This window comes from Gorilla gorilla, chromosome X (assembly GCF_029281585.2).
Source record: "Gorilla gorilla gorilla isolate KB3781 chromosome X, NHGRI_mGorGor1-v2.1_pri, whole genome shotgun sequence".
Taxonomy (NCBI): Eukaryota; Metazoa; Chordata; class Mammalia; order Primates; family Hominidae; genus Gorilla; species Gorilla gorilla.
In genome coordinates, this window is record NC_073247.2 from 125,822,302 (window position 1) to 125,848,629 (window position 26,328).

The 26,328-nt window shown below is 42.6% G+C and overlaps 1 long non-coding RNA gene across 1 annotated transcript; it reads left to right on the plus strand.

Annotated features, from left to right (window-relative positions):
- The first annotated feature begins 2,579 nt into the window (after positions 1-2,579).
- On the plus strand, positions 2,580-18,441 carry LOC115932358 (uncharacterized). The gene is made up of 3 exons (XR_004068646.3): positions 2,580-2,885; positions 4,663-4,860; positions 17,810-18,441. It is a non-coding gene; the product is annotated as an uncharacterized lncRNA (long non-coding RNA).
- Positions 18,442-26,328: the final 7,887 nt, after the last annotated feature.

Genomic DNA, 26,328 nt, shown 5'->3' on the forward strand with positions numbered 1-26,328 from the left:
ACTATCTATAAGGGCCAGAAGAGGGGGCTGACTCCTCAAATACACAAACAACGATGCAAGGACACTGAGATTATGGAGAATCAAGGAATCATGACACCTCCAAAAAATATGAATAAATCTCTAATCATGGACTCCAGAAAAATGGAGATCTATAAAATGGTAAAAAAAAAAAAAAAAAAAAAATTCAGATTGATACACATAAAGAAGTACAGTGAACTACAAAAATATGCGGATAAAAATTTATTGAAATTTGGAAAATAGTACATGAAGTTTGACAAAGAAGTAGAAATAAAAAACCACCAGACAAAAATCCTAGAGATAATAAATAAAAGGAATGAACTAAAAAAGTTATGGAGAAAGCCTGAACAGGATACCACCAAGAGAACAATCCGTTGCATCATAGGAGTTGTGGAAGGAAAAGAAAGAGAAAAGGGACCAGAAAACACATCTTAAAAAATAAAAGCTGAAAAATCCCAGAATTTCACTTCTGCCAGCTTCTATTAGTTATGTCAGTCAATGAAAAGGAAATTAGGCTCAAAATCTTAATGGTAGGAGTGTTGTAAGTTTCCAATTATTTCTAAACTGTGTTGAGGCTCAGAAAATGATATCCTAAAATATGGCACTTAATATGCTGAACTGAGGAAGCCTTAAGGTATCTCTGACCACTCCCTCCCCAACCTCCTGTTTCTCAGCCTTCTTACTCTCCCAAAGCACAGAATGAGGCTTTACTCTGATATTCCCTCATCTGCCTTAAAACTGGACCCTTCAAAAAAAAAAAAACCACAATTACCTTCCTCTAGCTCACATCTCATTATCTATCTTAAGAAGGAAGACTGAGGAATGCAACCACAAGAACTGACTTTTTCTGCAAGATAATGTCTGCCTCTCTGGCTCATTCAAATTCTAAACAGAACCATTTACAAGTAAATTTATGTATCCTGGCTCTATTCATTCTCTTTAATAACTATTTACTACTCCTCAAAAGAATTGCCTACGTTCCCCATTTCCCCTCTCTTCTATGAAAGGTATACAAGCAACTGTACCACATTGGGTTATTCGGTAATCATTCTCTCGCAATTTCTCCATGCTATGGATGTTAAGTTAATTTAGTATGACTTTTTTTTCCTATTAATCTGTTTATTTTCAGCTACCCTTCAAAAGGCAGAGGGGAAGCTTTTCCTTGGCCCCATAATTTTTTTTTTTTCTGAGACTATCGCTTCAATTTCCAAGTCTATCTGAGCTTATTATTATAAAAATATTTGGCTATAGTCTTTGATACCTGAGATTATAAATATATCTTATTTATCTACCCTGGTGAAATAAGATTGATGCCCTTAAAATTCCTTAATGCGGGGCGGGCGCGGGGGCTCACGCCTGTAATCCCAGCACTTTGGGAGTCTGAGGCAGGCGGAGCATGAGGTCAGGAGATCAAGACCATCCTGGCTAACACGGTGAAACCCTGTCTCTACTAAAAATACAAAAAATTAGCCAGGCATGGTGGCAGGCGCCTGTAGTCCCAGCTACTGAGGCAGGAGAATGGCATGAACCCGGGAGGTGGAGCTTGCCGTGAGCCGAGATCACGCCACTGCACTCCAGCCTGGGGACAGAGCGAAACTCCGTCTCAAAATAAATAAATAAATAAATAAATAAATAAATAAAATTCCTTAATGCATTTAACTGGGGGCTCGTGATTGGAGGTTGAGAGAAATAAAATAAGTGTTTAATATTTAGTACCATTGTTTTAATATGAGTCATCTTGTCTTTATTAACTCTAGTCAGAAGAAGACATACTCTATTCGTACTGTTAATTAAGAAGAAATAATCTATTGTTAATTCAATCTAGCATTTCATTTTGTTTGGAGAACTTTAGCTATCAAGTAAGCTTAGTGAAAATCTCCTTAATACGCAAAATAAGCATGTAAGCATGGGGATAAGCCTTGGTAGTTGAAATGGGATCTTTGCTGAGTTGTTTTTCTGTTTTCTGGGAATTACATTTTTCCACATTTAGGCCATTGATATATTTGCAAATAACACAGTAAATTATTTATTATTTCGAGAACAATTGTAGAGCTAATACACCTGTTGCAACTGGGTTGTTTTTGATTCAATGATAATGATTGTATTGCTTGATATATGGCTTACTTTCTTCTGACTCTCAATTGTATCAATCAGAGTTAATGGTAACAGTTTAAAAATGTCTAAACCCTTTGTTTTAAAATGTCTAAAGGTGTAAAATGTTATTAAATGATTTAAAATGCATTATCAGAGATCTAATCAGGAAAGACTATCAGTTTGTGCAATAAAATCAATGTGAAAACATTCCAAGATCTAGGACATAGCTGTCAGGCCTCTGAGCCCAAGCTAAGCCATCATATCCCCTGTGACCTGCACCTACACATCCAGATGGCCGGTTCCTGCCTTAATTGATGACATTCCACCACAAAAGCAATGAAAATGGCCTGTTCCTGCCTTAACTGATGACATTACCTTGTGAAATTCCTTCTCCTGGCTCATCCTGGCTCAAAAGCTCCCCTACTGAGCACCTTGTGACCCCCACTCCTGCCCACCAGAGAACAACCCCCCTTTTTCCTTTACCTACCCAAATCCTATAAAGCGGCCCCACCCCATCTCCCTTCGCTCTCTTTTCAGACTCAGCCTGCCTGCACCCAGGTGAAATAAACAGCCTTGTTGCTCACACAAAGCCTGTTTGGTGGTCTCTTCACACGGACACGAGTGAAATTTGGCGCCGTGACTCGAATCGGGGGACCTCCCTTAGGAGATCAATCCCCTGTCCTCCTGCTCTTTGCTCCGTGAGAAAGATCCACCTACGACCTCAGGTCCTCAGACCGACCAGCCCAAGAAACATCTCACCAATTTCAAATCCAGTAAGCGGCCTCTTTTTACCCTCTTCTCCAACCTCCCTCACTATCCCTCAACCTCTTTCTCCTTTCAATCTTGGTGCCACACTTCAATCTCTCCCTTCTCTTAATTTCAATTCCTTTCATTTTCTAGTAGAGACAAAGGAGACACGTTTTATCCATGGACCCAAAACTCTGGCACCGGTCACGGACTGGGGAAGGCAGCCTTCCCTTGGTGTTTAATCATTACAGGAACGCCTCTCTGATTATTTACTCAGGTTTCAGAGGTGTCAGACCACGCAAGGACGCCTGCCTTGGTACTTCACCCTTAGCGGCAAGTCCCGCTTTTCTAAAGGAAAGGCAAGAACCCCTCAACCCCTTCTCCTTCACCCTTAGCGACAAGTCCTGCTTTTCTGGAGGAGAGGCAAGAACACCTCAACCCCTTCTCCTTCACCCTTAGCAGCAAGTCCTGCTTTTCTGGAGGAGAGGCAAGAACCCTGACCTCTTATCTCTATGCCCCGATCCCTTATTTGCGTGCCCGGACCTCTTATCTCTGCGCCCTGATCCCTTATTTCCACGCCCCGACCTCTTATCTCTGCACCCCAACCCCTTCTCTGCTTTTCTGGAAGGCAAGAACCCCCCCACCCCTTCTCCGTGTCTCTACTCTCTTTTCTCTGGGCTTGCCTCCTTCACTATAGGCAAGCTTCCACCTTCCATTCCTCCTTCTTCTCCCTTAGCCTGTGTTCTTAAGAACTTAAAACCTCTTCAACTCTCACCTGACCTAAAATCTGTGCGTCTTATTTTCTTCTGAAATGCCACTTGACCCCAATACAAACTCAACAGTAGTTCCAAATAGCCAGAAAACGGCACTTTCAATTTTTCCATCCTACAAGATCTAAATAATTCTTGTCGTAAAATAGGCAAATGGTTTGAGGTGCCTGACGTCCAGGTATTTTATACATCAGGCCCTCCCTAGTCTCTGTTCCCAATACAACTCGTCCCAAATTTTCTTTCTTTCCCTCCCGCCTGTCCCCTCAGTACCAACCCCAAGCGTCGCTAAGTCTTTCTAATCTTCCTTTTCTACAGACCTATCTGACCTCTCCCCTCCTCGCCAGGCCGAGCTAAGTCCCAATTCTTCCTAAGCCTCCGCTCCTCCACCCTATAATCCTTTTATCACCTCCCCTCCTCATACCCGGTCCGGCTTACAGTTTCGTTCTGTGACTAGCCCTCCCCCACCTGCCCAGCAATTTACTCTTAAAAAGGTGGCTGGAGCTAAAGACATAGTCGAGGTTAATGCTTCTTTTCCTTTATCCCAAATCAGATAGCGTTTAGGCTCTTTTTCATCAAATATAAAAATCCAGCCCAGTTCATGTCTCGTTTAGCAGCAACCCTGAGATGCTTTACAGCCCTAGACCCTAAAAGGTCAAAAGGCTGTACTATTCTCAATATACATTTTATTATCCAATCTGCTCTCGACATTAAATAAAACTCCAAAAATTAAATTCTAGTCCTCAAACCCCACAACAGGACTTAATTAACCTCGCCTTCAAAGTGTACAATAATAAAGTAGAGGCAGCCAAGTAGCAACATATTTCTAAGTTGCAATTCCTTGCCTCCACTGTGAGACAAACCCCAGCCACATCTCCAGCACACAAGAACTTCCAAACGCCTAAACCACAGTGGCCAGGCGTTCCTCCAGAACCGCCTCCCCCAGGAGCTTGCTACAAGTGCCAGAAATCTGGCCACCAGGCCAAGGAATGCCCGCAGCCCAGGATTCCTCCTAAGCCGTGTCCCATCTGTGCAGGACCCCACTAGAAATCGGACTGTTCAACTCACCTGGCAGCCACTCCCAGAGCCCCTGGATCTCTGGCCCAAGGCTCTCTGACTGACTCCTTCCCAGATCTTCTCGGCTTAGCGGCGGAAGGCTGACGCTACCCGATCACCTCAGAAGCCCTGTAGACCATCACAGACGCCAAGCTTTAAGTAACTCTCACAGTGGAAGGTAAGCCCGTCCCCTTCTTAATCAGTACGCAGGCTACCCACTCCACATTACCTTCTTTTCAAAGGCCTGTTTCCCTTGCCTCCATAACTGTTGTGGGTATTGACAGCCAGGCTTCTAAACCTCTTAAAACTCCCCAACTCTGGTGCCAACTTAGACAATACTCTTTTAAGCACTCCTTTTTAGTCATCCTCAACTGCCCAGTTCCCTTATTAGGCTGAGACACTTTAACTAAATTATCTGCTTCCCTGACTATTCCTAGACTACAGCTACATCTCATTGCCGCCCTTCTTCCCAATCCAAAGCCTCCTTTGCATCCTCCTGTTGTACCCTCCACCTTAACCCACAAGTATAAGATACCTCTACTCCCGCCTTAGTGACCGATCATGCACCCCTTACCATCTCATTGAAACCTAATCACCCTTACCTCGCTCAATGCCAATATCCCATCCCACAGCACGCTTTAAAAAGATTAAAGTCTGTTATCACTCGCCTGTTACAGCATGGCCTTTTAAAGCCTATAAACTCTCCTTACAATTTCCCCATTTTACCTGTCCTAAAAGCAGACAAGACTTACAGGTTAGTTCAAGATCTGCACCTTATCAACCAAATTGTTTTGCCTATCCACCCCGTGGTGCCAAATCCATATACTCTCCTATCCTCAATACCTCCCTCCACAATCCATTATTCTGTTCTGGATCTCAAACAAGCTTTCTTTACTATTCCTTTGCACCCTTCATCCTAGCCTCTCTTCGCTTTCACTTAGACTGACCCTGACACCCATCAGGCTCAGCAAATTACCTAGGCTGTACTGCTGCAGAGCTTCACAGACGGCCCCCATTACTTCAGTCAAGCCCAAATTTCTTCCTCATCTGTTACCCATCTCAGCATAATTCTCGTAAAAACACATGTGCTCTCCCTGCTGATCGTGTCCGACTAATCTCCCAAACCTCAATCCCTTCTACAAAACAACTCCTTTCCTTCCTAGGCATAGTTAGATACTTTCACCTTTAGATACCTAGTTTTGCCATCCTAACAAAACCATTATATAAACTCACAAAAAGAAACCTAGCTGACCCCATAGATCCTAAATCCTTTCCCCACTCCTCTTTCCATTCCTTGAAGACAGCTTTAAAGACTGCCCCCACCCTAGCTCTCCCTGACTCATCCCAACCCTTTTCATTACACACAGCTGAAGTGCAAGGCTGTGCAGTCAGAATTCTTACACAAGGACCAAGATCGTGTCCTGTAGCCTTTGTCCAAACAACTTGACCTTACTGTTTTAGGCTGGCCATCATGTCCCCATGCAGCAGCTGCTGCCGCCTTAATACTTTTAGAGGCTCTAAAAATCACAAACTATACTCAACTCACTCTCTACATTTCTCATAACTTCCAAAATCTATTTTCTTCCTCACACCTGACGCATATACTTTCTGCTCCCCAGCTCCTTCAGCTATACTCACTCTTTGTTGAGTCTCCCACAATTACCATTGTTCCTGGCCCAGACTTCAGTCCGGCCTCCCACATGATTCCAGATACCACACCTGACCCTCATGACTGCATCTCTCTGATCCACCTTACATTCACCCCATTTCCCCATATTTCCTCCTTTCCTGTTCCTCACCCTGATCACACTTAGTTTATTGATGGCAGTTCCACCAGGACTAATCACCACACACCAGCAAAGGCAGGCTATGCTATAGTACAAGCCACTAGCCCACCTCTTAAAACCTCTCATTTCCTTTCCATCGTGGAAATCTATCCTCAAGGAAATAACTTCTCAGTGTTCCATCTGCTATTCTACTACTCCTCAGGGATTCTTCAGGCCCCCTCCCTTCCCAACACATCAAGCTCAAAGATTTGCCCCCGCCCAGGACTGGCAAATTAGCTTTACTCAACATGCCCTGAGTCGGATAACTAAAATACCTCTTAGTCTAAGTAGACACTTTCATTAGATAAGTAGAGGCTTTTCCTACAAGGTCTGAGAAGGCCACCACAGTCATTTCTTCCCTTCTGTCAGACAAAATTCCTCAGTTTAGCCTTCCCACCTCTCTACAGTCTGATAACAGACCAGCCTTTATTAGTCAAATCAGCCAAGCACTTTTTCAGGCTCTTAGTATTCAGTGAAACCTTTATATCCCTTACAGTCCTCAGTCTTCAGGAAAAGTAGAATGGACTAAAAGTCTTTTAAAAACACACCTCACCAAGCTCAGCCACCAACTTAAAAAAGACTAGACAATACTTATACCACTTTCCCTTCTCAGAAGTCAGGCCTGTCCTCAGAATGCTACGAAGTACAGCCCATTTAAGCTCCTGTATAGATGCTCCTTTTTATTAGGCCCCAGTCTCATCCCAAATACCAGACAAACTTAGACTGTGCCCCAAAAAACTTGTCATCCCTACTATCTTCTGTCCAGTCATACTCCTATTCACCGTTCTCAACTACTCATACATGCCCTGCTCTTGTTTACACTGCCGGTTTACACTGTTTCTCCAAGCCATTGCAGCTGATATCTCCTGGTGCTATCCCCAAACTGCCACTCTTAACTCTTAAAGTAAATAAATAATCTTTCCTGGCAAGGCTATGCTGAACCTCTTTAAGCACTCTCTAATTAGATGTCCTAAGTTCTCCCAATTCTTAGTCCTTTAATACTTGTATTTCTCCTTCTCTTATTCCGTTTAGTTTTTCAATCCATACAAAACCGTATCCAGGCCATCACCAATAATTCTACATGACAAATGTTTCTTCTAACAACCCCACAATATCACCCCTTACCACAAAATCTTCCTTCAGCTTAATCTCTCCCACTCTAAATTCCCAAGCCGCCCCAATCCCGCTCAAAGCAGCCCTGAGAAACATCGCCAATTATCTCTCCATACCACCCCCCAAAATTTTCACCGTCCCAACACTTTACCACTATTTCGTTTTATTTCTCTTATTAATATAAGAAGACAATAGCAACTAATAAAAACTTAAAATAACTCAAAGAAATTTTAAAATACTTGTGATATTGTGACATTATAAGAAATATAAATTTGGTCTTTATCCCCATTTCCTGGCTTACAGCTCCGAAAGCCCTTGCATTCTCTGAAGTTATAAGTGTCTTTTTGTATGCTAATAAGATGACTGATGGCTGGGGCCTCCTGAGCTGCCTCAGGATGAAGGCCAATTGCCAGGGAAACAACCTTGTGATGAGAGGACTGAAACTTTCAGCCCCATCCCCTGAACTCCAGAAAGGGGAGAAGATCTGAAGGTTGAGTTAATCACTAATGGCCAATAATTTAGTTAATCATGCCTATGTAATGAAGCATACCAATAATATCCCAAATGACAGGGTTCAGAGAGCTTCTGAGTTGCTGAACATTGGAGGTACTAGGAAGATGGTACACCTAAATAGGGCATGGAAGCTCCATGCCCCTTCCCCCTTACCTTGTCCTGTGTATCTCTTTTGTCTGAATACTCTTGAGTTGTATTCTTTTTTTTTTTTTTTTTTGAGACAAAAATCTCACTCTGCCACCCAGGCTGGAGTGCAATGGTGCAATCTCGGCTCACTGCAACCTCCGCCTCCTGGGTTCAAGCGATTCTCCTGTCTCCACCTCCTGAGTAGCTGGGATTCAGGTGTGCACCACGGTGCCGGGCTAATTTTTTGTATTTTTAGTAGAGATGGGGTTTCACTATGTTGGCCAGGCTGGTCTTGAACTCCTGACCTCAGGTGATCCACCTGCCTTGGCTTCCCAAAGTGCTGGGACTACAGGCGGGAGCCACCGCACCTGGCCCGAGTTGTACTCTTTTAAAATAAATGAGTAGGCCAAGCGTGGTGGCTCATGCCTGTAATCCCACCACTTTGGGAGGCCGAGGGGGTGGATCACCTGAGGTCAGGGGTTTGAGACCAGACTGGCAAACATGGCGAAACCCCGTCTCTAGTAAAAATACAAAAATTAGCCAGGCGTGGTGGTGGGCGCCTGTAATTCCAGCTAGTTGGGCGGCTGAGGCAGGAGAATCACTTGAATCTGGAAGGCAGAGGTTGCAGTGAGCCGAGATCATGCCATTGCACTCCAGCCTGGATGACAAGAGTGAAACTCCGTCTCAAATAAAATAAAATAAAATAAATAAAATAAAATAAAATAAAAGAGTAATAGCAAGTAAAGCACTTTCCTGAGTTTTCTGAGCTGCACTAGCAAATGATTGAACCTGAGGAGGGGGTGGTGGGAACCTGCAATTTACAGCCAGTCAGTCAGAGGTACTGGAGGCCTACACTTGTGATCAGCATGTGAAATAACGGGCAGTCTTGAGGAACTATATTAGCTGGGAGTGGTGACACCCACCTCTAGACCCAGCTACTTGAGAGGCTGAGGTAGGAGAATCATTTGAGCCTGGGAGGCAGAGGTTACAGTGAGTCGAGATCATGCCACTGAACTCCAGCCTGGCCAACACAGTGAGACTCTGTCTCAAAAAATAATAATGAGACCAGGCTAGGTAGCTCACGCCTGTAATCCCAGAATTTTAGGGGGCCGAGGTGGGTGGATCATCTGAGGTCAGGAGTTCAAGACCAGCCTGGCCAACATGGTGAAACTCCGTCTCTACTAAAAATACAAAAATTAGCTGGACGTGGTGGTGCACGCCTGTAATTCCAGCTACTAGGGAGGCTGAGGCAGGAGAATTGCTTGAACCTGGGAGGCAGAGGTGGCAGTGAGCCCAGATTGTGCCACTGTACTCCAGCCTGGGTGACAGAGAAAGACTCCATAATAATAATAATAATAATGATGATAGGGACAGGAGGCAGGGAAATTTTTGGGCAGAAGAGGGCAGGTCCCTGGCAAGGACCCCATCCTCAGGCCGAAAAGCCTACTATCTCTCCAGCTCTTAAAAAAAAAAAAAAAGCAAGCGTTATTCGCGCGTCTAATTGAAGACACAACCTGAACCGGCTAAGTGTGAGCAACAAGGCTGTTTATTCACCCAGGTGGGAGCAGGCTGAGTCTGAAAAGGGAGTCAGCGGAGGGTGGTGGGATTGGAGCTAGTTTTCTAGGTTAGGGGTAAGCTGTGGAAAGTTACAATGGGGGCTGTTTTTTGCCGGCAGGGGTGGGAGGGGTCACGAGGTTGATTGATCAGTTAAGGTAGAGCATGTTACAATGATAGAATGTTGCAAGCTTGGCTAATGGACTAAGACAGGAACTAGCTGTTTTTCTTCTTTTGTGCTTTTCCTGTCGTCTCAGACTTTCTGGCTCCAGGAAACCTTCTGGATGTGTACGTGTGGGTCACAGGGGTCACGATGGCTTGACCATGGTGCAGCCTGCTCAGAGGACCTTACAGTGAGGGGGCCTGGCACAGTGGCTCATGCCTATAATCCTGGCACTTTGGGAGGTGAATTACTTGAGCCTAGGGGTGGGAGACCAGCCTGGGGCCACATGGCAAAACCCCATCTCTACAAAAAATACAAATATTTCCTGTGCATGGTGGCGCCCATCTGTTGTCCCAGCTACTTAGGATGCTGAGGTGGGAGGATCACTTGAGCCTGGGAGGCAGAGGTTGCAGTGAGCCAAGATCCCACCACTGCACTCCTGGGCAACAGAGTGAGACTCTGTCTCAAAATAATAATAATAAATTATAATAAATTATAGCCGGGCGCGGTGGCTCAAGCCTGTAATCCCAGCACTTTGGGAGGCCGAGGCGGGTGGATCACGAGGTCAGGAGATCGAGACCATCCTGGCTAACACGGTGAAACCCCATCTCTACTAAAACTACAAAAAATTAGCTGGGCGTGGTGGCGGGCGCCTGTAGTCCCAGCTACCCCGGAGGCTGAGGCAGGAGAATGGCACGAACTCGGGAGGCAGAGCTTGCAATGAGCCAAGATCGCGCCACTGCACTCCAGCCTGGGTGACAGAGCGAGACTCCGCCTCAAAAAATAAATAAATAAATAAATAAATAAATAAATAAATAAATTCTAAAATACTAAGAAAAGGCAGCAATGTTTAGAAGCCCAACACTAAGAATGCTCTAAATATTTTTTTAAAAAGTGTTTTAACTCTACAATGCAACAAAACAAATATGGAAAAGACTGTAAAACTCTAAAATCAGTCTGTTTATATCAGTGGTTCTCAACCATAACATTTATGCTTAAGGCACACTGTCTGCAGAATACCCAGAATTATTTATGCATATTTTATGGCACCATGAATATTATTTCACCCATTTCTTTCTTGCTCAAGAAGGTCTATCAAAATGAAAGTCAATGTTAATATAGGAATAATGTAAATTTCCTTTTGTTGAAAGGAAATAAATACAAAAAGACCTTTAGTACTTTCATTTTCACTAGTAAAAGACTACTGATTTTTCTGCCAAAAAGGCCTAGCTTAATACTCCCTGCTGACATTCCATTTAAATGAGGTCCTTTCTGCCAGATGGCTTGGGTTTGAATTGTTTTGTTATTTACTAATGTAGTCACTTTAGACATTAGTCTCTGTGCGTCAGTTTCCTCATCTGTGAAGTCGGAATTGTCATAATACCTACTCATGGAGTTGATAATGAGGATCAGGTGAATCATGTTAAATGCTGCAGAGAGCACCCACCATTTGGCATGTACAATACAAGTGTTAGTCATCATTTAAGCCCTATGTCAAAACATGCCTAAGATAAGACCCTCCCCTTGATTTGTTTTTCAGTTCTAAGAACAATAAATTCTCTTTTGTATTAGCCAGAAAAAAATAAGTCCATTCTATTATTCTTTGTCATTGCCCTAGCTATCTTGCCTTCATAAGACAATTTTTAATCATGTATATTTTCCTTTTATATTGTTGTTTTCCCCTACCTCTAGAATAGAAACTCATTGAAAGCAAAGATTTTGTCTTGTTCATTGCTATATACTCCAGTTCTTTGAACAATGCCTACCTAGCATATAATGGGCTCCCAATAAATGTTTTTTGAAGAAATGAATGCACGATGGTTTCACAAATACTTATTTATTTTTATTTTTTTTTTACTTTTTGAGACACAGCCTCACTCTGTCACCAGGCTGGAGTGCAGTGGCACGATCTCGGCTCACTGCAACCTCCACTTCTCAGGTTCAAGTGACTCTAGTGCCTCGGCCTCCAGAGTAGCTGGGACTACAGGCATGCACCACCATACCTGGCTAATTTTTGTGTTTTTTCAGTAGAGATGGAGTTTTGCCGTGCTGGCCAGGCTGGTCTCGGACTCCTGGCCTCAAGTGATCTGCCTGCCTCAGCCTCCCAAAGTGATTACAGGCATGAGCCACAGTGCCCGACCCACAAATAATTTTAATTCACAAATGGAATTGATGAAAAAAAGGAAAAAAAGTTTACAACCATTTAAAAACATTGCAGTTGGCAACCAATATTATTTGACTAGAGCCTTTCCAAGGATCAAACCATGACATATAGGTTAAACTAGAAGGGACTGAGAGAGATAAAGATACAGATTGCACTAGAAGGGACTCTGATTTTGTTATGAGTTTGAGTCACAAAGTGAATATTATCTTCTGTGTTCTTGTTACAGTAGGTAACCAGCCAGGCATGAGTGGGGCAGGATAGGGCTCCCCCAACCTACCCACCAGGAATGTCACGTGACCATCAGGTGATGGTTCGGCAGTTATCACACTGCCTCTCTAAAAGTCATAATTGGCAACTAGTGCCAGGGAGAGGTAATCTCCTGATGGTCCACAGTTGTCAAACTAAAGTGATAATTGATCACAGGCACCAGGGAGAGGCAGTTTCCCGAAAAGGTAAAAACACTTGAAATTTGTAACCAGCTTCCAATAACATTTCAGGAATTGGGCGAGTGAGCCTGGGCATGTGCATTAAGAGACAAAATGGTAGAGCATGACCTTCCGGGGGCATTCCACTGGCAAAGGGAAGAAAGCTTCAGGTGGGCATGCATACAACTTCCTAAACACACTGCACATGCTCACCTCCCAAGTGTAAGGAGGCCACTGTGTATGCAGGCAGCTCACCCTTAAAGAAGAATGAAGGGAAAGGGGCTCAAGATGCCGGAAGTGGGCCAGCATATAAAGTCTTAGGATCAACTTAGGGTCAAGGTGAAACGGGGCACTTGTCCTTCAAGTCACTCGGTTGGGTCCCTTCCAAGTGCACTTTCCTTTCTTTTCCTGCTCTAAAGCTTTTTAATAACCTTCCACTGTTACTCTCAAACTTGCCTCGGTCTCTTTTTCTGCCTTATGCCACTCAGTGGAATTCTTTTTCTGAGGAGGTAAGAACGGAGGTTGCTGCAGACCTGTATGGATTTGCCACCCCCTAACATTCTAAACGTTCACAAATATAGAGAGTCAACTCTCAAATTCATGATTTTACTAATTCAGTCAACAAACATTTATGAAGTACATGTGTGAGTGTGTGTAGGGGTGTGTGTGTGCATCAGGCATGGTATTATGCACTGGAGCTATGTTTTAGCCATGGTAAGCCAGAATTATCCAGAGCAAGGCCACATCTTATTTGAAGTGAATATATACCTGAAAGGAAAAAAGAACTGACATATTTGTCAAGCAGCATAAATGTCTACTGTCAGTCCTCTGAGCCCAAGCTAAGCCATCATATCCCCTGTGACCTGCACGTACACATCCAGATGGCTGGTTCCTGCCTTAATTGATGACATTCCACCACAAAAGAAGTGAAAATGGCCTGTTCCTGACTTAACTGATGACATTATCTTGTGAAATTCCTTCTCCTGGCTCAAAAACTCCCCTACTGAGCACCTTGTGACCCCCACTCCTGCCCACCAGAGAACAACCCCCCTTTTTCCTTTACCTACCCAAATCCTATAAAACAGCCCCACCCCTATCTCCCTTCGCTGACTCTCTTTTTGGACTCAGCCCGCCTGCACCCAGGTGAAATAAACAGCCTTGTTGCTCACACAAAGCCTGTTTGGTGGTCTCTTCACAGGGACGCGAGTGAAACCTACCAGTTCACCCTTCCAGTTCAAAATATTTGGCTCATTATCCTTCTTGCATGCAAATATACTCCCTCTTTCTTTGAGGAAAAACAAACCATAAAATGTGTGTCCTTCAGGAAATAAAGCCTAGTATGATGGTTAATAGTAGGTGTCGACTTGACTAGATTGAAAGATGTCTAGGTGGCTGGTAAAGTGTTGTTTCTGGATATGCCTCTGAGGGTGTTGCCAGAGGAGACTGACATTTGATTCAGTGGACTGAGAGAAAAGACCTACTCTCAATGTCTATGGTTACCATCCAATTAACTGCCATATGGCTAGAAAAAAGCAGGGGGAAGAAAAAATAAGCAGTTTGCTGACTCTCCGAGCTCTCTCTCTTCCCGTGCAGAATGCTATCTTCCACTCATGTCCTTGGTCATCAGACTCCAGGTTCTTCTGCCTTTGGACTCTGGGACTTGCACCAGCAGCCTCCCAGTGGTTCTTGGGCCTTCGGCCTCTGACTGAGGGCTTCACTATTGGCTTCACTGGCTTTGAGGCTTTTGGACTTGGACTGAGCCACACTACCAGCTTCTCTCTTTCCCTAGCTTGCAGACAGCCTATTGTGGGACTTCACCTTGTAATCTTTTGAGCCAATTCTAATAAACTCCTTTTATATATAAATAAATCCCATTGGTTCTGCCCCTCTGGAGAAGACTAATACACTTAACGATCTCTGAATTATTGCCTACATCAGATATTCTCCTACTGAATATGCCTATACCCCAGGTCATGGTATATCTTGGGGTTCAGGGGGCCCCTTTTACATGGACGCCTCTTTCACAGAATCATATGACTGTTTGAGAAGCCTTATCAAATTTGTGTCCCTCATGGGCCTTACAGATGCTTAATAAAACATTGGGAGTAATTATCAAAAAAAAAAGGGAAAGGAAAAAGGGAGTCAAAATGCTTGCCCCAGAAGAGTGATAGAAATTTTTGGATGGTTATTCACTATTTGCCCCAGATTGGAAAACTAAGAAAAAAAAATCAGAAGGCAAAGGTTATCAAGAGAAATTTAACATTGCATGGAGCAATGCTGATGCAAATTAAAATAAAAATTGACAAAAGAATCTGAATACCTTGGCTCAACTCTTTGCTGGGAAATGAAACCCTTTTTCACCAGAAGAGGTAATACGGTCTGGGGGTAGAAAAGAAAAGCTCCTGGGACCTTTTAAGTTCTGAACACAAAAAACATACAAGTTGGCCAGGCGCGGTGGCTCACTCCTGTAATCCCAGCACTTTGGGAGGCTGAGGCAGGTATCACCCACCTCAGGAGTTTGAGACCAACCTGGCCAACATGGTGAAGCCCCATCTCTACTAAAAATACAAAAATTATCCGGGCGCTGTGGCAGGCGCCTGTAATCCCAGCTACTTGGGAGGCTGAGGCAGGAGAATGGCATGAACCCAGGAGGCGGAGGTTGCAGTGAGCTGAGATCCCACCACTGAACTCCAGCCTGGGTGACAGAGTGAGACTCCATCTCAAAACAAAACAAAACAAAACAAAAACAAACAAAAAATGTACAAGTTAATAGAATTATGAAATTTGACATGTTTAAGCAGACTTTACGTAAGGTAGTTGTGACTCTACCTAAACGTCTTATGAAAATAGGTATTGTATCTAACTGGGGGATGTTTCCCCTATCTAGTACTATAAAATTGAAAGCATTTAAATCTGCTCTTTGAGAAATATGAATCGGACATTGCTAAATGGGAACTAGTAAGATTACCTGAGCCCACAATCTGTAGGGTAAAAGCTGGAGTGCTAGTCAGGACAAATCCTCTACTACTTCATAGCCTTTTGTGGAGCATTAATTGGGGCTTATGGCAAAAGACTGTGAGTACTTCCCAATAACAATGACTGGACTAGAGAATTTCCACTTGAGGGGCATTTACTGCCTTGCTATGGAATGTTAACTGAAGCTACTCCTATGCTGATGGAAGTAATGCTGTGCGAAGAGTTTCATGATAAAATGAAAATAGCTTACATAGGATCTTGGTACTTGAGTGTATTAGTCCATTTTCACACTGCTGATAAAGACATGCCCAAAACTGGACAAAAGAAAGAGGTTAAATGCACTCACAGTTCCATGTGGCTAGGGAGGCCTCACAATCATGCAGGAAGGTGAAAGGCACATCTCACATGGCAAAACAAAAACAAACAAATAAACAAAATGGCAGCAGACAAAGAAGAGGGTTTGTGCAGAGAAACTCCCAATTTTAAAACCATCAGGTCTCATGAGACTTATTCACTATCATGAGAATAACACAGGAAAGACTCGCCCCCGTAATTCAATTACCTCCTACCAGTTCTCTCCCACAACACGTGGGAATTCAAGATGAGACTTGGATGGGGACACAGGCAAACCATATCACTCGGGATACAAGGAGGAGATACTCATGGACAGGGAGCCTCTTTTATTCCCTAGGACTGATTCTAACTATGTGAGGAGCTACTAGATTCTACAGTGCCTAATAGAGACAGCCCTCATGAGCTGTTTGGCTTCTGAATGGCAGTTCCAAGGTGAACAAACATCTTGTTTGAAAGGCTGCTGCTCTGATTAAAGAAAAATCAAAAAACATTTTTTTCTTTCTTGATACAATTTTATTTTCTTTTTTTTTCTCAACATAATTTTTTTTTTTTTTTTTTTTTTGAGATGGAGTCTCTCTCTGTCGCCCAGGCTGGAGTGCAGTGGCACGATCTCGGCTCACTGCAAGCTCCGCCTGCCCGGTTCACGCCATTCTCCTGCCTCAGCCTCCCAAGTAGCTGGGACTACAGGTGCCTGCCACCACGCCTGGTTAATTTTTTGTGTTTTTAGTAGAGACGGGGTTTCACCGTGTTAGCCAGGATGGTCTCGATCTCCTGACCTCGTGATCCCCTCACCTCGGCCTCCCAAAATGCTGGATTACTGGCGTAAGCCACCACGCCCGGCCTTCTCAACATAATTTTTTAAAGTTATTTGTAGTTTAGAGCATTTGGGTGAAGTATGTTTATGCAAGCAAATTTACTTTTCTATTTGAGTTCCCCAAAATTTGCAGTTACTTTATGACAATATAGTTATTTGCATACGTTTAGTAAGAGTCTTTTAGAACAGAACAATTGGAGACACTGATCGTTTTACCAAGACTTTGACTAAAATAGTATATTTTTAGGTAAAGTTCCAGCAAAGCCAACTTAAAAGGAGCCTATATAATCAATCAATTCTTGCTGCACTTTATGTGAATAATCAGGCTGATAAAAGAAAAACTTCAGCCAAATTAAACTTAAAGGAGTTTAATTGAGCAATGAACAATTCGTGAATCAGGCAGACCCCAGAATCACAGCAGATTCACAGAAACTCCAGGGGTGCCTCGTGGTCAGAAAAAATTTATAGACAAAAAAGGTAAAGTGACGTACAGGAATCAGATGTGAGGTACAGAAATAGTGAGATTGGTTGCAGCTCAGCGTTTGCCTTATTTGAACGCAGTTTGAACATTCAGCAGTCTATGAATGGTTGAAGTATGTCCACTGAGTTTGGCCAACACTCAGCAATTGTTACAGGTATATACTATTAAGTTAGGTTTTCAACTTTGTCTGACTATTCAGCTAGGTTACAGTTCATTCTCAAGGACTCAAATATAGAAGTATGGAGTCCTTCTCAGGCCATATTTAGTTTGCTTTGACAAGGCAAACTATAATAAGCCTAATACTTGTGTTGCATACGAACTGCTAGTATTACAATTTCTCTTTAATAGAAAAAGAGGGCTAGAGAGAGAGAAATTGTTTCAAAAGAAAAGTGTATAACATTTGTTACTAGATTTTAGCCCTGATTTTTGTTTTCCAGTGCAGAGTGAACCATGAATTATTTCTTGGCTACAATAATCCTCTGAAGGATGACAGATTATAATTCTTCTTCATGGTTTTAGCTGATGCCCTCATGGAATAGATTCATTTTTCTGTTCTGACACACAAGTACTCTTTGTCAAATTATTAATGTTATTTATTTCTCCTTGTTTTATTTCCAGGGAAACCAAATCATGGTATTCTGAAGACCAGAGATGATAATCTCCCTCATTTGGCTTCCCACTGGGTCCGATCTGTTATTCACTGCAAATGCCCAGCTGCTAAGACTACACAAGCACACTCCCTGTAGGCCCAGGAACTATTGCAGAAGAAATGGGTGTATGAGATTTTAAGGGCTGGTTTTTGAGGGATATAATTAAGTCAGGGTCACAACCTCCAAATGAAGGTTGGGTACAAAGATGCCTAAACAGCTGGTAAAACAAGGGCCTTTGCTTCTTGAGCTATTATGGGGCACCTTTGCATCCACCCCAGCTATTAAGAATTTCCTTCTCCTGGGCCAGGCACGGTGGCTCATGCCTGTAATCCCAGCACTTTGGAAGGATGAGGCAGGTGGATCACGAGGTCAGGAGATCGAGACCATCCTGGCTAACACGGTGAAATCCCGTCTCTACTAAACATACAAAAAATTAGCCGGCCGTGGTGGTGCACACCTGTAGTCCCAGCTACACTGGAGGCTGAGGCAGAATTGCTTGAACCTGGGAGGTGGAGGTTGCAGTGAGCCGAGATGGCACCACTGTACTCCAGCCTGGGCAACAGACTGAGACTCCATATTAAAAAAAAAAAAAAAAGAATTTCCTTCTGTAGAATGAAAAGAAAATAATTTTTGATAGGATAAACATACGCCGTGACAAAGCCTCCTGGGTATAAGACTCCCAGCTATGAACTGTACAGATAGATATATATTTCTTTAAAAAAATTTTTTCCAAACAATGCTTGTGTTTTGTAGAGCTAATTGCTATAAGTCTGTAACTGAAACCAAGATTACAGTAACTCAACAAATAGAAGTTTAAAATAAGCCAGCTTTGGGCCAGGGACAGTGGCTCATGCCTGTAATCCCACTTTGGGAGGCCGAGGTGGGTGAATCACTTGAGGCCAGGAGTCCGAGACCAGGCTGGACAACATGGTGAAATCCCGTTTCTACTAAAAATACAAAAATTAGCCAGCTAATATAATTTACTTTTTTTTTTTTCTGAGACAGAGCCTCACTCTGTTGTCCAGGCTGGAGTGCAGTGGTGCGATCTTGGCTCATTGCAACCTCTTTCTCCTGGGTTCAAGCTACCTGGGAGACTGAGGCAGGAGAATCACTTGAACCCAGGAGGCAGAGGTTGCAATGAGCCGAGATTGCACCACTGCACTCCAGCCTGGGCAGCAGAGTGAGACTCTGTCTCAAAAAAAAAAAAAAAAAGTAAATTTTGTAACCTCTCCTTTGGCTTTTGGTTTGTTGGCTTTCTACTTTAAAAAATAATAATAATTTTAAGGGGTAATAAATGCCTGTCCACGTCCATTTCTATCTCACCTAGAACAATTAGTTGGATGTAAGTCTTGTTGACCCTAAGTCTCTTGGCCACTTAGCCAAAGGGAGGGACAGAATGGACCCAGGGCAGGCAACCATGCCATCCCAGCAATGCTTACAGGACAAAAGCGAGGACTAAGCTATGATGTTTTTATCTTGCCCAAATTCCTATCTAAGGGGTCTGGGGAGTCATGCCGTACAAACTATAAATTCTCATCAGATGGTTTTTATTTAACCCTATATATTGTGACATACTTTCCAACCTGACTCTGCCGTAACACTATGAGACAAGGAAGAAAACAAATATTTTACCCCAAAACATATTTCTTTGCCATATCTTGAAATGGCCCTGTAAAGCTGTTTGTTTGTTTTTTTTTTTTTTTTGGTGGGGGGAAATTTGCATCTGTAAAGAATGTCTATTAACATAGCTAGATCTTTTTATTCCAGGCCCTCCCAATCCTAAAAAAATTAACTAAAGGTCTAGCACCTTTTAAACATCTGAATAGGAAACACTTGTCATCTATTGTCTCTAAGGGAAGCCACTATAAGACTTCAAAAGAACCTTGGTCTCCACAATCTTTTTTTTTTTTTTTTTTTTTTTTTTTTGAGATGGTGTGTCGCTCTGTTACCCAGCCTGGAGTGCAGCGGCATGATCTCGGCTCACCGCAACCTCCGCCTCCCGGTTCAAGCAATTTTCCTGCCTCAGCCTCCCCAGTAGCTGGGATTACAAGCGTCTGCCACCACGCTCAGCTAATTTTTTATATTTTTAGTAGAGACGGGGGTTTCACCATGTTGTCCAAGCTGGTCTCGAACTCCTGACCTCAGGTGATCCACCTGCCTCGGCCTCCCAAAGTGCTGAGATTACAGGCTTAAGCCACTGAGCCCAGCTGGTCTCCACAATCTTTTATCTTAACCTGTACATTTCTTTCTATCTATCCCAGGTCTTTAGACAAACTCAACCAGTTGTCAACCAGAAAATGTTTAAATTTACCTACAGCACTTTGAGTTGTCCCGCCTTTTGGACCAAACCAATGTATTTCTTAAATGTATTTGATTGACCTCTCATGCTAAAACCAAGTTGCACCCCGACCACCTTGGGCACATGTTCTCAGGACCTCCTGAGGGCTATGTCATGGGCCACGGTCACTCATATCTGGCTCAAAATAAATCTCTTCAAATGTTTTACAGAGTTTGACTCTTTTCATTGACAAAAGTACAATTTTGTGGCCATTGATGTTGCCTCTGAAAAATCTTGGCCAGAAAGGGGAGAATGTAAACCAAAAATAAAATTTAAAAGTCCTCCAGCAACCCATCTGAATGGACTCCCTCCTTGGCCAGGGCACCCTAAAATTTAACCTGAAAGACTGCTTGAGGCTGTGATGGGAAGTGGGGGTTGGACATGCCTCATTATACCCCTCCAGTATTAACATCGACACAAACCTTAAGTCTGTTAATAAACATTTACAGTCTATTCTCTCTAATTCCTGCTACTTGGAGGCTTCATCCGTATGATAAAACCCAGGACTCCACAACCCCTATCGTAACCCTGACATTCCTTTCTGTAGATAATAACTCTTTCAACCAATTGCCAATCAGAGTATTTATTTATTTATGTATTTTTTGAGACGGAGTTTCACTTTTGTTGCCCAGGATGGAGTGCAATGGAGCAGTCTCGGCTCACTGCAACCTCCACCTCCCAGGTTCAAGCAATTCTCCTGCCTCAATCTCTCAAGTAGCTGGGATTACAGGCATGTGCCACCATACCGGGCTAATTTTGTATTTTTAGTAGAGATGGGGTTTCACCATGTTGATCAGGCTGGTCTCAAACTCTTGACCTCAGGTGATCCACTCACCTCAGCCTCCCAAATTGCTGGGATTACAGGTGTGAGCCACCGCACCAGGCCCAGGGTACGTTTAAATCTACCTATGACCTGGAAGCACCCACAACCCTGCTTCGAATTGTCCTGCCCTTCCAGATCAAATCAATGTAAATCTTACCTGTATGGGTAGATGCATTGTAGCAGGACGAGCCACAGACACCAAGTTGAGGAAGGAGAGGGCTTTATTTGGCCAGGCGCGTCGGCAGAGTTACGTCTCAAAAAACTGAGCTCCCGAGTAAGCAATCCCTGTCCCTTTTAAGGGCTTACAACTCTAAGAGTGTCCTCGTGAGAGGGTCGTGAATGATTGAGCAAGCAGTGGGTACATGACTGGGGGCTGCATGCACTGGTAATCAGAACGGAACAAAACAGGACAGGGATTTTCATGATGCTTTTCCATACAATGTCTGGAATCTATAGATAACACAAGCAGTTAAGTCAGGGGTTGATTTTTAACTACCAGGCCCAGGGTGCGGCTCCGGGCTGTCTGCCTGTGGATTTCACTTCTGCCTTTTAGTTTTTACTTCTTTTTTCTTTGGAGGCAGAAATTGGGCATAAGACAATATGAGGGGTGGTCTCCTCCCTTAGCATTATGTCTCCCTAAAATGTATAAAAGCAAGCTGTACCCCAACCACCTTGGGCCCATGTCATCAGAATTTCCTGAGGCTGTGTCACATGCACGTCCTTAACTTTGACAAAATAAACTTTTTAACTTGATTGAGACTTGTCTCAGATCTCAAGCTCCTTGTCTCAAGAAATTCTCCCCGCTCAGCCTCTCAAAATGTTGGGGTTACAGGCTTGAACCGCTGCACCTGGCCACCTTAAGACAATTTAACTGGGAGGGAGTGTCTACTGAATTGTTGTTTTTCAAAGGCTTTCTAAATATTATATTTTTAAAGCTGAGAAGCAGTTATCTTTTATTTTTCAATTGCCAAAAAGATAGAAATTTCTTAACTCTCCATCCTTTTTTTTTTTTTTTGAGACAGAGTCTTGCTCTGTGGCCCAGGCTGAAGTGCAGTGGCATGGTATCAGCTTACTGAAACCGCTGTCTCCCAGGCTGAAGTGATTCTCATGCCTCAGCCTCCCAAGTAGCTGGGATTACAGGTGTGCGCCACCATGCCTGGCTAATTTTTGTATTTTTAGTAGAGATGGGGTTTTGCCATGTTGGCCAAGCTGGTCTTGAATTCCTGGCCTCAAGTGATCCTCCTGCCTTGGCACCCCCCAAAGTGTTGGGATTACAGGCGTGAGCCACCACACCCAGCCCCAGAATCATTTTTTGAAAAAGTGATGTTTGAGCTGAAATCTGAAGACTGAATAGTCTTTGACTAAATAAAATAGGTAACAAAATCAGATTTATCTTATGAAAAGTTTACTCTGGATTTAGTGAGGAAAGTGGAAGAGTGGGAACAAAAATGGACGTGAATAAGATTGTTAGGAGGCTATGGAAATAATTTAGGTAAGAGGTAATGGTTGCCTGATTTAGGGTTGGTCCTGGTGGTTGGGCGAAGCATCTGGATTTGAGAATTATTTGTGAAGCACACAATAGATGAGGTTCAGTTGTGGATTGTGTATGGGAGATTAAGGAAAGGGAGGTCACAAGAGGGACTTCTGGGTGTCTATTTAACTGGATGAATCAATTATTATTATTATTATTTTAAATTGATAAATAATAATTGTATATATTTATAATGTTCAATCTGATGTTTGGAAATATGAATCCATTGTAGAATGGCAAAATGAAGATAATCAATACTCATATTACATTATATACTTATTTTTTTGTGGTGAGAACATTTAAAGTGTACTCTGAGCAATTTTGAAGTATATAATACATAACTGTAGTAACTACAGTAAATAATAATGTATTATATACTTCCAAGTAACCAAGTTGTATACTTGGTTACTACAGTTAATAACAATGTATTATATACAGACCTCTTGAATTTATTCCTGTCAAACAGAAATTTGGTATCCTTTGACCAACATTTTCTCAATCCTCCCCACAAACATACACACAGCCTCTGGCAACCATCATTCTACTCTGTTTCCATGAGTACAACTTTTTCAGATTCCACATATAAGTGAGAACACGTGATATTTGTCTTTCTGTGCATGGCTTATTTCACTTACCGTAACATCCTGCAGTTTCATCCATGTTGCCACAAATGACAGCATTTCATTATTATGGCTGAATACCATTCCATTGTGTCTATATACCACATTTTCTTTATCCATTCATTCACTGACAGACAGACATTTAGATTGATTCCGTATCTTTGCTATTGTGAATAGTGGTGCTGCAATGAACACGGGAGCACAGGTGTCTCACGGATAGACTTTATTTCCTTTGGATGCATACTGTGTAGTAGGACTGTTGGGTCATATGCTAGTTCTATTTTTAATTTTTTAAAGACCCTCCATACTTTTTTCCATAATGGCTGTGCTAATTTACATTCCCATCAACAGTATACTATATCACAGTCTTTACAGCCTCTGATAGCAGCTTGCTAGTTGCACCCCTCCCAATCATTAAGCTAATGCTAGATAATGTAGAAATATGGTTTTGCAACATCTACTTCTATGTATCTAATTCTTGTTTCAGTCAGATAAAGTAGGTTATGCTGAAATAACACCACCAAAATGTTATCAGTTGAACACAACAACAGTATATTCTTCACTCATTGGAAGTGCTTTAGGTCCAGGTGAGTCCCCAGGGAAGCTGTGCTTTATATAGTGGCACAGTATGCCCTATTGCTTTAATCCTGTGACACCTTATCAACACATGTTCTCATTATATATGGGATCTGGGAAGAGAGAGCATGGAGAATTATGCACAGGATCTTAAATGCTGCTTAACAAAAGTGACACCTCTGATTACAGTTTATTGGCCAAAACAAATCACATCTGTATACTTAAATTTGAGAACAAATGTGTTTGAAAGTAGAAGAGAACCAAAAATCTTTAAAACACTAGCAATTGTCTGTCACATAATACAATGTACAAGACAGTCCTAATGATGTGATTAGACATCAGCTAAAAGCTGTGAATGAAAACCTCTGTCCTTGCAGGCTTATACAATACAAAAGTTGCTAGATTGACTTCAGTGTCTCTTTCATTTACTACCTTGGAACTTATGAGGAAAGTAGTGAGAAACATATGTAGCTAAGGTTATATAAGGGAGGTAGAGTTGTTTCCAGGATAGGAGGGAGGTAAAGGAACTAGACTACACTAGAGTAAAGGAAGATGGGTGTTTATGTGTGTGTATAAAACTGGCACTATGAATAAAACAATTTAAATATCTGCCCTCATCAAGCTTACATTCCAATGGGAAGTTTATATATTTATGTTTAGGTCCAGGGAGCCACAAAGACAAGATGTGTGTGTTTTTTTTTTTTTTCATGAAGAAAGTAGTTTTGAGAGAATACAAAGAGGCCTGATTTGGGACCCACTTGGAAAAGATCTTGCAGTGATCAGGAAAGCTCCTGTGTGATCTGGGAGTAGTCGTGGGATTAGAGATTACTGCTTTAAAGTGACATTTGCATTTTGTTTGTTTGTTTGTTTGTTTTTTGCTCTTTCAGACTGAGTCTCACTTTGTGGCCCAGGCTGGAGTGCAGTGGTGTGATCTCGGCTCATTGCAACCTCCGCCTCCCAGATTCAAGCAATTCTCTGCCTCAGCCTCCCGAGTAGCTGAGATTATAGGCGCCCGCCACCATGCCTGGCTAATTTTTTTGTATTTTTAGTAGAGAGGGGGTTTCACCATCTTGGCCAGGTTGGTCTTGATCTCCTGACCTGCCTCGGCTTCCCAAAGTGCTGGGATTATAGGCATGAGCCACCATGCCCTGCCGACATTTGCATTTTTTATCATGGTAAATAGGCATTTGCCTTTTACATTGCTATAAATGTTCCCAGAAGGTAGGGAAGCAGTACAGGACTGTGTGATATTATGTGCTACTGAGAAGTAATGAAGAACTTAGAGGACAATTGTGGGGAAAGAAGAATAGCAACCACACCATCACCCCTACAAACATTACACACCTTTATCAGAAAGTCAACCTCATTCATGCTTTGTCGGCATACTTGCTGTTTGCTCTTGCCTGGAATGACACTGCTTTCCCACCCCCATCCTAGCTTATTTGGGCACACATAATAATAAAATTATATATGTAAGGACCTGGTGCAGTGACTCACACCTGTAATCCCAGCACTTTGGAAGGCCAAGGCAGGTGGATTGCTTGAGGCCAGGAGTTTGAGACCAGTCTGGTCAACATGCAGAAACCCCATTTCTACTAAAAATACAAAAATTAGCTGGGCTTGGTGGCACATGCCTGTAGTCTCAACTACTTGGAAGCCTGAGGCATGACAATGCTTGAGCCTGGGACGCAGAGGTTGCAGTGAGCTGAGATCGTGACACTGCACTCCGGTCCGGGCGACAGAGCCAGGCTGTCTCAAAAATAATAAATAAGGCTGGGCGTGGTGACTCACACCTGTAATCCCAACACTTTGGGAAGCCGAAGTGGGCCAATCACTTGAGGTCAGGAATTCGAGACCAGCTTGGCCAATGTGGTGAAACCCCATCTCTACTAAAAACACAGAAAATTAGCCGGGCATGGTGGTGCACGCCTATAGTCCCAGCAACTTGGGAAGTTGAGGTGGGAGAATTGCTTGAACCCGGGAGGTGGAGGCTGCAATGAGCCAAGATCGTGCCATTGCACTCCAGCCTGGGCGACAGAGAGAGACTTGGTGTCAATAATAATAATAATAATAATAAATATATAATAAATAAAATTATACATGTAAATTTACTAGCAGAGTGCTTAACATATATTAGACTCTCAATTCTTTCCTTTTAAGACTGTATGAAGGGAGCAGATTCTGGATGTTATTCTCTCCCCTTGGGACAGCTAGACCCACTAGATAATTTGAAATAATTGGTGGAATTTAAAATTCACTACTTTTCACAGTTCTGTGTACTAACCCAGGGCTTAAAATTTAGAGAAATGGGATACTGTATTTGAAATATTCAAAGAAGTTCTTAGTACATACTAAGCATCCAATGTCATTGTTTTTTTTTGTTTTTTGTTTTTGTGTTTTTTTTTTTTAGACCCAAGGGCTTATATACCATTTTAATGAAAAGCAATAACTGGTGGAGAAGTGACCAGACAGAGGACAAAGAGTTTGGCCTTCTTTTTTTTTTTTTTTTTTTAATTTTTTTTTAATTTTATTTTTTAATTTTTTTTCTTTTATTGATCATTCTTGGGTGTTTCTCGCAGAGGGGGATTTGGCAGGGTCA